Source organism: Mesoplodon densirostris, chromosome 1 (genome assembly GCF_025265405.1).
Source record: "Mesoplodon densirostris isolate mMesDen1 chromosome 1, mMesDen1 primary haplotype, whole genome shotgun sequence".
In the NCBI taxonomy this organism is placed as follows: Eukaryota; Metazoa; Chordata; class Mammalia; order Artiodactyla; family Ziphiidae; genus Mesoplodon; species Mesoplodon densirostris.
The window spans coordinates 113,911,816-113,925,525 of NC_082661.1; the positions used below are offsets into that span (position 1 = coordinate 113,911,816).

Here is a 13,710-nt window from a genome sequence, read left to right on the forward strand (position 1 = left end):
CTAGGTATTTGAGTGTGGCCATCTTTGGGGGGGTATTATTTTTCCTAACACAGCAGTTATCAAGGAATAAATACTTAGTATAATAGAAGGCACTTAGAGTCTGCCATGTATAATAGTAAGCACTCAATAAATGTTTGCTACTATTATTACTATTATTTGCTCAAGCAGAAAGTCTCAGCCTGGAAAGCCTCCACCACTCACTGGCTCTGCCCCAACCCTTTCACCTGGCCAAATCCTGAGACCCTTCTGGAAGCCTTCCATGACCTAGGCTAGATTTGTGATGGGGGGACCTGTTCTTAGTTCCCTGTGGTGTTATAATCATCTGCCTGTCTCACTAGATCGTAAATTCCTCAAGAGCTGGGATGCCTTCTCCTCATCTCTGCGACCTGACCCCCAGCACATGGCACGCAGCAGCCTTCACATGTCTAATCAACAGCCAAGGGTCCCTCTTGACCCCACAGCAAACAAGGGTGCAACCTGCACGGTGCTCCAGACCACGGGGTGCTGCTCCCTACGGGAGGGGAGCTGTGGAGGGAATGTCTGTGTCCCAAGGTCACCGTGCTCTGCGTGGGGGCAGTTATTCAGGGAGAGTAGCTGGTTTCCCCATCAAGGAGGCTCTCGCATGAAATGCAGGGACGACAGATGCATGCGTTCATCCTGGAAGGGAGACCTGGGCTCCAGCACGCGTGGCAGCCAGGTGGCGTTTGCTGGGAGTCACGTCTCAGGGCTGCAGGCGGGCGGGAGGAACCAGCATGGGAAACAGGCTCCATGACGCTTGGGCAGGTTGGGGGTGACCAGACACAAGGAAGAAAGACCCACTGAAGTCACCTGGTTCCATGGTTTGTAAAACTCAAAACACAGTCCCAGGCTCTAGCCCAGACCTGCTGAATCAGAACGTCCAGGGGTGAGCCAAGAAAGCAGTATTTCTGAAAACTACCCAAAGCAATTCTGTTATGCAGCCAGGTTTGGAAACCACGGATGGATCTACCCTGAATTTTACAGACAGACTGTGCTACAGATAAATGGTTCCCTAAACAAGTGTGTTAAAATGGAAGGAACAGCCAGGGCAGCTCATCATTAAGCAAACTTACTGTGAACGAGGCGGGCCACGCATCCAGAACATATGAAACCTTTCTTACAGAGCTGTGTCCCCTAACCCATCCAGGACTGCAGAAGACTGGACCTGCGGGTGGTCTCTCTACTCTAGCGAGCCCCCAGATCTTCAAGACGGGCAGGTCTCTGATCCAGCCTCTCAGGGCACCCTCTGGAGGGCTCTGGGATGGGTCAAACTCCCCAGTACCAGGCTCTATCTGGAGCCTGGTACATCAGGAGCTGCTTGGCCCATTGGTCCAGTCCCTGGATGGGTGGGGTGTCCACAAAACAGGCTGTTCTGGAGTGAGAGACATCTTTGTGCTGTGTGTTATTTTGCTGAGAGTCTCTGCCTCTGCCCCGAGTTATACTGCTGGGGATGAAGAATGTCACCTGCTGTACCAGTAAACAAAGGATGCTGCGACCATCAAACCAGCAGCGGCTGCAGTCACCCCCAGCTGTGCACCCTGAAGGGTTTCAGGATGGAGAAAAGCAGGGTACTGACCCTAGAGAGTTGTGGCACATATCAAAGGAATAACTTCAATGAGCCCAGACTCTTGCATCTGCCCAAAAGAAGAAAAGTGCTAAACTCATTAACCTGAGATGTCTAGTTTTCTTTAATTCACAGTAATCTTTTGATGTTTCAACTACCTGGTCTTTGTTGCAGAAACTCCTGTATAGCCTTGGTCCTCCCTTTTTTTTTTTTTTTGCGCGGTACGCGGGCCTCTCACTGTTGTGGCCTCTCCCGTTGCAGAGCACAGGCTCCGGACGCGCAGGCTCAGCGGCCATGGCTCACGGGCCCAGCCGCTCTGCGACATGTGGGATCTTCCCGGACCGGGGCACGAACCTGCGTCCCCTGCATTGGCAGGCGGACTCTCAACCACTGCACCACCAGGGAAGGCCCTCCCTTACCTTTTCAGAGCAGTTCCTCAGAGCGATCTGAGAGGCTGTGTCCTCGGCTTAAGTCCTCAGTAAATCCACTAAATGAAACATAATTCTCAACTCTCATGTTGTGCATTTTTTTTCAGTCGACACTACCAAACGCTCCTTTTGGGAAATGCAGCTTCTTTGTACGGTGGGAGTGTGGAAGGGGGGGAACGAAGCCCTGTTCTGTCAAGGAAGGCCGCTGAGCATCAATAACCCGTGGGTCTACCATGTTTCCAGCTGCTTCCATTTTCACTGGCACCACACAGATCAGGTAAGTTCGTTTACCTCCTGACCTTCATCTTGGATCAACATAGTAATCCTTCCATGAGCAGCGCATTTTAAATTCATAACGCCCTTCCCTGGCATTCCCTATCTCCCTTCCTCGTTTTATTTTTCTCCCAAGCACTGATTATACTGTTAAATGCTTATTTATTTGCTTATTTAAATTACTTTCGATTTTCTGACTTATTACGGTGTGATGCCTCTACTAAAGCATATACGAGGGCAGGGATTTTTTTGTTTCCCCGTCCACTGCCTGCCTTTTCCACTGCTGTGTCCCTCCCACGTAGAAGGTGCAGTGAGGAAAAACAGCAGGATAGAGTGAGGACTGTTAAAAAAAAAAGAAAGAAAGAAAGGAAGAAAGAAAGAGAGCAAACGCCACCACGGGGCCTGTTTCACAGCTAACACCTAACAACCAGAGGGAGCCCGAGCTAGCCTGGGGCCCTGGGCCAATCTGTGGGTGGTTTAGGTGAGTTGCCATGGTTACCGTGAAGCTGGGCCAGGGCCCAGAGCTCCTGCCTCGGGCCACCAGACCTTGGGGGTGGGTAGAGGGGGACTAGGAGGTTCGGGAAAAACATAAAACAGAGACTCACCCTTGGATAGAGACACTTCTCACGGAAGGCTAAGAAACCGTAATCCCCGACGTCAGCGACTGGTGAGAGCATCGGATCAAGTGTGCAACGTTAGGGGGACAAAGGAATCATAAACAAGAAGCAGAGCTGCAACTGCTTGAACGCAGAAAGAATGAGTCATCCAGGGAAGCGGGGTGGCGGCGGTTTGCTGTTGCTTCGCAGAGACTGGCGGGCTGAGCAGCCTCAGGGACTGCTAGGCACAGGGTCCCTTTTAAGGGACTTCAAAACATGAGAACTTGCAGTAGAAAGAGGATGCATTCTACAGAATCATTTTTGTTTTGCCCCAAACTTCCTATCTGTTCTCTGAAGCCTCCCTACTTGGTTTCCCTCGGACCCCCCCGACCCAGTGGGCAGTGTCACCCACCCCCTGGCTTCACCTGGGTACTAGCAGCTCTGGCTCTGTCTCCAGCCAGATTTCTGCTCACCTGGATGCACCTCCCAGCTCCCCGTGCCCTCCATCTCCCGCTCGCAGCTGTGACTCACCCTGCACAGCAGGCACAGGGCACCAAGGCTGGGACCTGCTAAATCCTGCATCTGCTCAACACCTGCCCCGGATCCCCGTTCCTCCTACAAAAGACTCTTCCACATGCCACTCATGCGCCTTCACAACCGGGCTCCCATCCGCCCTCTCCACTCTCCTCACTGCACTTTCCTAACTCTGGGCCTTCACACAGGCTGGTCACTCTGGCTTACAGAGCCCTTTCTCATTTGTCTGGATTCAAAAATGGGACTCGGGGTTTCCCTGGTGGCGCAGTGGTTGAGAGTCTGCCTGCCGATGCAGGGGACACGAGTTCGTGCCCTGGTCCAGGAAGATCCCACATGCCGCGGAGCGGCTGGGCCCGTGAGCCATGGCCGCTGAGCTTGCGCGTCCGGCCACAACAGTGAGAGGCCCGCGTACCGCAAAAAAAAAAAAAAAAGAAAACACGCCGGGGTCCAGGCCAACGATCAACTTATTTCAGACGCTATTTACTAAAACAGATTCTAGCACAAGGAGAGGGTTTAGAGAGAAACTGGGGAGTTCAGAGGACTTTGACCCATTAGAGTATGTAGTGGGCGGGGGGTGTCACGGCTGATCACCCTCCACCCCGCCCCGTGCAGGACACACTGTGCTTTTCTCTAACCTCCTCTTAGCATTTCTGAGGACATGGAGACATGGCAGAGTGGTGGCAGTGGTCACACTCGCGGCGATGTGGACAGACGGACGGAGCGCAGAAAGGTCTGTGGGAAACAGCCAGAAGAAGACACAATTCTACAAGACGGACCGAGTGGAGCTGAAACATCAAACCCCGCCTGCAAGGGAGATGAGGCAAAGCCACTCAGAGACAGGGACAGGGTAGTGGGGTCACCCAGGCACCCAAAGGTCTAAGTCAGCAGAAGACTCCGGTGACCCTGTCCCCGTTAGTTAAAATTCAGCTGAAGAAGAGAATACGGGATGCCGATGAAAGCCGACTTATGTATCTACGCCTCACCTTGCTCCAGAAAGAATTTGGTGACTGCTATCACCGTCAGCTTCCCTGTGTCACTTCCCTTGAGGTTCAACGCTTTGGAAATCTCAAGTTCCATCATCCCTTCCTGGCCACACAGCCCTTAAAACTTCAGAAGCCTGACTGTGTCTCTACATCCCTGCAACATTTGCTTCCCCCATATATACCATCAAACATACACTTACACACTTAAGTAATCTGTCTCCTTAACCAAGATGAGACCCTCCCTTGTCCGTGTGGTCCCACAGGTGTCAGGGGCTAAAGAAGCACCTGCAGACCAGTTGGAGACCCTGGGTTGTAAGTGAAGTCAACTGGGGCACAGAGAAAACAGATTTTTCCCAAGATTGAGGAACAGAGACTAAAAGCAAAGAGGGATTACTCACACTGGTTTAGCAGGCCGCCAGTTTGGGGCTCTAGACTTTGCTGGAAATTCTGAAGGGGATCAGAATATACCACCCCAAAATATGCCACCTTGGCATAAGGATTATTTTGAGCTGAAGGCAATTAGAAAACATCAGACACAGGAGGAATTCTCTGGCCTCCCCCTTTCTACCTAAAAGCAGGATATAAATTTCCCTTTGTGAATGTGTTTTCCCCTCCCATCACCCAGGAGGAGGAAAACAACCAGTATCCCTGGAGAAAGACACCACCGAGATGGGCCTGCACAAATAAACCTACACAAATAAAATAACCCTTATCCGCCATTAGTTTTCGCCACATACTTACCTTCCCCAAATTTACCACCCCTGGAAGCTCAAAGTCCTTTTTCTTTGTCTTGTCACTTTCCCACAACTCACGTCCCTTTGTTAAAATGGTACACACGCTCTCAAGCCTCACCGATTCTTTGGGTTTGCTCTTCTTTCCTGCGAAGGTCCTGTGCACATGCATAATAAACCTTTTCCCCTGTTAATCTGGCTCTTTTCTCTTGTTACTCTTGCCTGTCTTCAGTTTAATTCCTAGGCCCCAGGCACAGAACCTAAGAAGGTAGAGGAGAAATTTTTTTCCTCTCCTACAGTTTCCATAAAGGGTATGCATAGCAGGTACTACAGAGCAACAGGACAGATACCTGCCCAAATTAGGCTGGAAAAACACGCCAGAGGAGGATTCCAATTCTTGGATATGCCTGGACCCTCCTACAGGTAAGGAAAGATGGGAAGGTGGAGGCCACTGTGATAGTGGGTCCCACAGATAAAAAGGGGGTCCCTCCAGGACGTGAGGGTCCTGACACCACCCACGGTCTGCCATCCCTGTCTTTGCCTCTCCAACAGCGTCCAGAACCTGAGCCACAGAGTCCAAGGGGCCATGATGGAAAATAACCTACTTGTAACAGACTGTCCTCAGCAATCCCCTACCTTGCTCTGCTTTCTACCCCCCTCAATATTCCCTTGCTCTTTCCTTCCTGTTTTCTAATTCCGTTTCTCCTACTTGGACCTTTATACTCATGTATTGTTTTGGCGAAAATCTCTCAATTTTACATATTTGTGTGATAAAACACCGGAAGGAGTAATTACAGCTGAATTCGGGTGGTGGGGCTATGGGGGCACGTGTATTTTTCACGGTAACCCTTTTAAGCTGCAGTTGTAAAAGTGTTCTAATAAGAATTTTGGAAACACTTTTAAATGTTTTCCTTCTTCCTATTGCTATCGTCCTGCCCCTCTTCCTTTGGTGGCAACCTTGGGGAGGGAGTGGCAGAGAAGGCCCCAGAGCTGCAAGTTACACAGGAGCACCAGGAGGAAGCATAGGGACGAATGAGAAAAGCAGGAAGCGCAGCTCGCACCAGTTACTGGGTGGAGGGCTACTGCTCTGTGTCGTCATTGAGTTTGATGGGGCAGAGAGGGTGCCTTGGGCCCCAGAGGGATGTTTTTTGGTTTTTGGGTTTTTTTATTAAAAAATTTTTTGTGTGTTTGTTTTTCTTAACATCTTTATTGGAGTCTAATTGCTTTACAACAGTGTGTTAGTTTCTGCTTTATAACAAAGTGAATCAGCTATACATTTACATATACCCCCATATCTCCTCCCTCTTGCGTCTCCCTCCCTCCCACCCGCCCTATCCCACCCCTCTAGGTGGTCACAAAGCACCATTTCTTCTATATTCTGTTTCCTCTATCTACTTCCTCAGCCTCACAGCAGATGTCCCACTAGAGAGTCAACCCAGCTGCCCAGGGAGAAATGATTTGAGAACTCTTAGAAGTGAGAGGAATAAGTCTTCTTTGGGAAGGGAGCACAGGTGCAGTCCCTGGGGGTGGGTCTCTTCCACGCATCTCAATCGCTCGCCTCCCATTGGTATATGCGTTTCCTTGGTTAGTTAAAAAAGTCACCACCCACCACAAGCACCCTGCCAGAATACCCCTGGATAAAAAAGACACTGCGGACACTGTTGGGTTTTTTTGTTTTGCTGAAGAGAAACCTTCCAGGTACACCGGGAGGATTAAATGAGCTCATCCACGAGGGGCATCCAGGTGAAGCCTGGTCCTCCCTCCACGCCATTGCCTGCTGCTCCCTCTGCTGTCTGGTCCTCCTAGGCTGGGCCACTGGTGACTCACTTGCAGATACCTGGGAACCTCAGGGCTTCAGGGACAGAGTAGCTTCTCCACACCCAGGGCCTGTTCCAGAAGCACCATATTCTCAACACACCCCGCACTCCCCAATCTGCACAGGACCTCACTTTTTTTTAAATTAATTAATTAATTTACATTTTAATTTTGGCTGTGTTGGGTCTTTGTTGCTGCGTGCGGGCTTTCTCTAGTTGCGGCGAGCGGGGGCTACTCTTCGTTGTGGTGCGTGGGCTTCTCATTGGGTGGCTTCTCTTGTTGCGGAGCACAGGCTCTAGGTGTGCAGGCTTCAGTAGTTGTGGCACACGGGCTCAGTAGTTGTGGCTCGCGGGCTCTAGGGCGCAGGCTCAGTAGCTGTGGCGCACAGGCTTAGTTGCTCTGCAGCATGTGGGATCTTCCCGGACCAGGGCTCGAACCTGTGTCCCTGCATTGGCAGGCATATTCTTAACCACTGAGTCACCAGGGAAGTCCCAGGACCTGCCATTTCATTTGCCAAGTTCCACCAGAAAAACTGATTGCACACCAGCTGCCATTTGACCTAACAAAAGCTCCTTGACAATTAAAGTGATTTGGAATGCTCCAGCTAGCTTGTTGCATGGAGCTCTTTTTAAGTACCCATTGTTTTCTCTGCAGTAATTTGTCTTCTTCCAGCAGTACTTCTTGCCTCTACTTCCTTCCCTAAATGGAAATTTCATTTGCATGTTTTCACTTCTGATCATTTTTTAAAAGATATTTGGTTTATTCTTCATGTGGCTTCAACTAGCTAGTTAAAACCTTTCAGTAGTATTATGTTAATTTCTATACTATAATTGATCTCTTTTTCTTTTCTGACACTCATTCAGCTTCTCCGATTTTCAATTAAAATTCCTTTGCTGGCTACTGTTGAAAGCATATTTTGGTAGTATTTTTGGTGCATGAAAGAAGTTAAATTTCAGTTTCTGGCTTAAGAAAACTGATGAACAATTTCTCTACCTGAATAATAGTCCTCTGGAAGCCTGAATATGTCTAGAGTGGAAAAAAAAAACAAACAGGAATAATCTGCAAGATTAGATAATATTGATAGTAAATTCTCATAAAGGTGTTCTGAGAACAAATCAGGTAATATCTTAAAGACACTGTTTCAAAATTCCATGAAGAAAAAAGGTCAATCTACTAACATGAATTGCATTATTAGGCATTCTCCCTTCTTCAACTAGCACAAAAAAACAGACAAGGTAAGAAAAATGTGACAGTGATATGTGGCTATAAATAAATGAGAAGGATTCGTCTAGTAGACTTCAGTCTTTTCTCAGCCATTTGTCTGCTTTCCTCAGCAAGGAGTAGTTATGTGGTGAGTCAGTGTGTGTGTGTGCGTGTGTGAGAGAGATGGCATTATTCACAATCACTCGTAAGCTCAACCCCATCCTCCTGAGACAGCTGCCAGGCACTAGCTTCCCTGGGAACCAGGGGGACAAGAGGACAGTGTCCAGTTCCCACCTGATGTTCCACCAATTCGAAGAACATACTGAGATTTGGAGGGCTTCAGGGACTGTCATTTTGGCTATAAAAACTGTAAGATGAATACAGGAAAAGCTTTTTCCTCGTTTCTCCACCATCAACTTGCATGAGAAACGGCAAAGGCAATTGCCCGGCCAATCATAGCACCACTGGGAATGACTCTTTTGCACTGCTTTTTTTCTCAGCTGCCCAAACATCTTCCAGAGGCTTCCTCTGAACAATTTTATGTTAAAGAGGCTGAAGGATAGGAGTCACGTGTGGGCGGAGGAGAAAACAGGAAGCCCATGGTCCTAAATAGTCATTTCAGCCTAATAACCCCATGGTGCGGCTACTCATTAACTAGCAAAGCATCACAATACACCTTACATTAACGCCTACTAGTTATGCCCAGCTATATCCAAGTCTCATCACGACTGATAATGCAGCCAACCCCACACTTCCCAAAAATAATCCACAGTTTACAGTGTACCGTGTCTTGTTTCTCAGGATTGAAAAAGGCTTTCCATTTATCACCTCGGCTATTCCCACAGTAGGGAACTGGGCCAGATCAGATGGCGGGTGCCTCCTTCCCCCGCAGCATGCAGAAACCAGGAAAAGGATTTCCCCAAAGGATCAAGAAGCCAGACAAAGGGCCCGGGTCCCCTCCCTGCCTCTTTGAGGCATTTGCCACTGAATTTTCCTGTCGCACCATGAGAAGGAAGCACCACAGTGAGGACTGATGAGCAGACGATGAGACTGACACGGTTTAATGGGAAACACCAGCGCAGCCCAGGCGGCCCTGTGCCAGCCTTTTACAGTCCTGGGAGGCAACAGAGAGAGAAGAAAACAGGCGCCGGTGGGGAGCTGGGAAGAGGGTGGGAGAACCCGTGTCCAGGATCCACTTTATCACTCGATCAAACTTTACCATTTCTGCATTTCCTAACACCCTAGCTCAAGATACACAGAAATAAGTCCTCCTTGCTTTTAAATTAAGAAATATTCTCCAATCACACCTCTGTCCACCGCCCCATCCCATCCTCTTGTTTTTATTTCTAAGGTAATTTAAAAAATTAAACCTAAGCTCCCCGAATGCCGTCGGGTGCGCGCGCTGCGAGCGCAGCCCATTTCAGCACCAGACTCGGGGACAGACGCCATAAGGGGGGCACAAACCGTCGCCCCTCCGTCCACTGTCGCCGCCCGAACTGTTCCCGAGACAGGTGTCCCGGGTGCTGGGGAATAAAAAGGGCTTCTTCAGGCCCAAATCATTTCTCCAAATAAAATGAACAACTAGCCACTCCGTCCCTCCCGTTACGGCGCTCCTCAACGGGGGACGCCCCTGCCGAGACAAGAGCGAACTGCTGTGACCTACATACGAAAAAGGGGTCTCCAGAAGCCTCCCCCGCCTCGAGCCGGAGAGATCGGGCGACCCCGACCCCCAGGAGACCCCTCAGACGTTCCGAGCTGTCTGTCCAAACCTGCGCTCGGGTTTCCCAAGGGCTCGGCGGAGGGTCCTGGCTTCGAGGAGCCCCCGCCCGCGCCGGCGCCGGGCCGCCGATGATGCCCACCTGTGCGGGCGCCGCGCAGGCCGGGTTCGCCGCGGGCGGCCAAGATGATCACAGGTATTCGTTTCGCGAGCTTCCGCTGACAGCTGCAGAAAGACGCAGGCACCAGAACCGTCTCTCCAGTTCCAGAGACCGTCCCGCCCGAGTTTCCCTTTTGTCTCTGGCTCGCCCCGAGCTCGCCGGAGCAAGGACGGTGCCTCTCGTTCCCCACCGACACGCCCCAGCCGGCACTTACCCGGGCCGAGGGCGCCGCTCACGCGCTGGCTTTGTCTCCGGAGCGGTGCTCGCGGGGGGTGGCCAGACCGAACGGCATCGCCCCTCTATCCGGGCGCAGGGCTGGGCGAGCTCCGGCTCCGGCTCGGCGCTCGGGCTCCCGCGCCTGGGCGCGGACGGGCTGGCGGTGGAAACGCGCGCCTCGCGCAGCGCGCCGCCCCCGGGGTCTCCGCGCCGCGTCACCAGCCCCGCCCCGCCCCGCCCCGTCCCGCCCCGTGCCTCCAGGCCCGGGCAGGGGAAAGACCACGTGAGGCCGAGCGCCGGGTGCAGGTGGGCGAGCCCGTGCCCCGCTGGCGAGTGCGGTCACCCAGCTGCCGAGTACTTTGTTTGCTCGGCGCCCCCCATGCCGGGCTCCAGGCGTGCGTCCGGGTCGGGCGGGTGCAGAGCGCGTGTCGCCGGCCCCCGCCTTCTCGCGTCCACTCTGGTCGCGCCCACTCCGGAGCAGGGTCTCGCTGGGCGCCCGGGAGGGGCCGGGAAATCCCGCCCGCCGCCATTGACGTCACTAGTGCGTCACCGGGGCTCCCGCACCGGGGCTCCGCGCACTCCCCGCGCCCCTAGTCTCTCATCCGCGACCCCGCGCCTCCGCCCGGCCCAGCTCTCCGCCTGGGACGCGCATCGCCCAGGGGCTGGAGGAGGGGAGATGAGGGGGGACGGTGGGGTGTTGGGGCCGTGGTCCTCGCGGGCTTCGGGGACCTCGGCCTCTGGCAACTTCATCCTTGCCAGCGGGTTAGCTACGTGGACCAACCCGGCTAGGCGCGGCCGGTTGCCATCCATCACCAAAGAATACACAGTATACCCCACCCCACCCCCAAGGGGGGCAGTGAAAGGAGAAATGCTTAATACCCGTAAAGATTCACAGGGCATTGTCTCCATTTACCGGGACGTTGCTAAGTAACGGGAAATGTAGGGATGGCCACGCCAGCCCCAGGCGTTGGGAGTGGGAGCGAGCCGCGAGCTCTCCTCCCGGGCTGCGACCGGGAAGGCGGGAGCACATTCCTAGTGTTCGTGGAGAGCAGAAGCTGTTTCCACGGGGAAATCCTTGGCGACTCCTCATTCCTTCTGAACCGTAAGCGTTTTGCGATGGAGATACTAAAAACCTCTCCGTTATTATAATCCTTTTCCTTTAGGAAAAAACAGCTTAAGCGCCGTCCATGTTACAACTCCTGGTAAAATAATACAAAATCTTTGGAATAGGGAAGCTACGTTACACTTACAGCAGTGTTAGCAAGATAGGTAGGAAAAGGAGGCCAATGTTAATTCCTTTATAGGAAAAGAAGAAAATCGTGGTTGACAATTAGGAAATATTTCTTGAAAACCTGCGTTCGCCGTCCTCATCCACCATCAGCAGCCATTCCTTGCAGTAAAGGGTACGAGGATCACTTGTTTCTGAGATCTCTGATCCCCGTTGTCTTGACATTTGCCCCAGACAAATGTGCACCTTCCGAGACTCCAAGTGTCTGATAGAATGAATGCAAATGTGGAGTTCAGAAAGCCTCACCTGGGGCTAGCAAACATCTCACACAGGTTTTTGTCACAGCTTGGAAGTGCCCATCTAAAACACAGAGTTCAACTATGGTAAAGTGGCTCAGCCAGTAAATACCCACTACACTGACCTTTTTTTTAAAAAGTGAGATAGATATATGAGAACTGCATTTAAAATTCAACAAATCCAAAATTGGGCTCATTATTTCCACCCCCAAATCTATTTCTCCTGTACTTCCTGACTCAGAGGCACCACTCCCCAGCTGGTTGGCTGAGTTATCCCAACTCCCATCTCAATCCCAATCAGGCAATTGTAAGGGAAATCGGTTTCCACCCTTTCAGATTCCTCACTCACTTATTTTATCTTTCTAATTCATTACAATACCTCTTAAAGTAGGATTATGTCCATTTTAAAGAGAAAGAAGAGGGTCAGTTTGAGCCCGTGGCTCCAGAGTGAATCCCTAGACCAGCAGCATCAGCTGGGAACTTGATAGAAATGCACATTCTCAGGACCCATCCCAGCCCTACTGAATCAGAAACTCTGGGGCTGGGGCCCAGCAATTGGTATTTTAAGCCCTCTAGGTGATTCTGATTCTGTCTATCTCTGTCCATCACCCAAGACTGCTGTGTTGACGAAAATTCAATTAACAGTCAAACTAAAGAGAAAAAAAGGGAATTTTATTCGAGCCAAACTGAGGATTATAACCCAGGAGACACACTCTCAGAAAGCTCTGAGAACTGTTCCACCTGTTAGAAGTCAGAGGCACAGTCATACACATTTTCGAGACAAAAGATTGTATATCAAAATGACATATTGATATTTTACGTAAAGTTCCCCAAGGATAATATAGTCCAGGTAAGCCCATACAAAGCAGCAAGTCACCATGACCCCCTAGCGTTGGGAAAGAAGGCTGTTCTTTTACATTGATAAAATTAGAAGAAAGAGGGGGGAAAAAATGACCTGTGGCCCAGCAGGCACTCTCATCTTTGAGAAGGTCTGGTTAATGTGTAGCAAAAAGGCACTCTGCACATTAGGGAGGGAGGAGGCATAAAGGGACAGAACGAGACAATTCCGTGTTTAAATTTTCTTGTCCTGCCTTAAAATTTAAATTTTATTTCATTAGCTGCAATCACCTGACACAGCTGCAGACCCTGGACATCCATTTTCCTTCCTTTGCCCCCCCCCGCCCCGGTTCTGATACCTTTGTCTGATACCGATATCACCTCTGCAGATTTCTTAGATAGGTGTTTGCATGATGTATCCTTTTCCATCCTTTTACATTTAACTTATCTGTATCTTTATTCTTAAAGTGGGGATTCTCTATTCTTGCAGACAGCATAGAGTTGGATCTTGCTTTTTTATCTTCAGCCTGCCAAACTGGGCCTTTTAATTGGAGTGTTTGGATCATTTACTTCTTATGTAATTATCATGTGGTTGGGTTTAAATCTACAGTCTTGCTCTTTGTTTGTTTTCTGTTTGTCCTATTATTGTGCATTCCTTTTATCCCGTCTCTCTTTTTTTTTAATTGAGGTATAGTTCATTTACAATATTATATTAGTTTCAGGTGTACAACATAGTGATTCAAAATTTTTATAGATTACACTCCATTTAAATTTATTATCAATATTGGCTATATTCCCTGTGCTGTACAATATATCCTTGTAGTTGATTTATTCTGTAAGTAGTAGTTTGTATCTCTTAATCCCATACCCTTATCTTGCCCCTCTCCCATTTTCTCTCCCCACTGGTAACCACTAGTTTGTTCTCTATATCTGTGAGTCTGTTTGCTTTGTTATATTCATTAACTTGTTTCATTTTTTAGATTCCACATATGTGTTAACATATAGTATTCATTTTTCTCTATCTGATTTATTTCACTAAATACCCTCCAGGTCTATACATGTTGTTACAAATGGCAAAATGTTATACTTTTTATGGTTGAGTAGTATTCCG

The 13,710-nt window shown here is 50.0% G+C and overlaps 1 protein-coding gene across 2 annotated transcripts in view; it reads right to left on the reverse strand.

Moving 5' to 3' along the window:
- GNG4 (G protein subunit gamma 4) overlaps window positions 1–10,396 on the reverse strand; it is a 77,588-nt gene extending 67,192 nt beyond the window's left edge. For both annotated transcript variants that reach the window (XM_060090096.1, XM_060090086.1), the window contains exon 1: window positions 10,237–10,396. The gene's annotated coding sequence lies outside the window, so the exon portion shown is untranslated. The remainder of the gene's footprint in view (window positions 1–10,236) is intronic.
- Window positions 10,397–13,710: the final 3,314 nt, after the last annotated feature.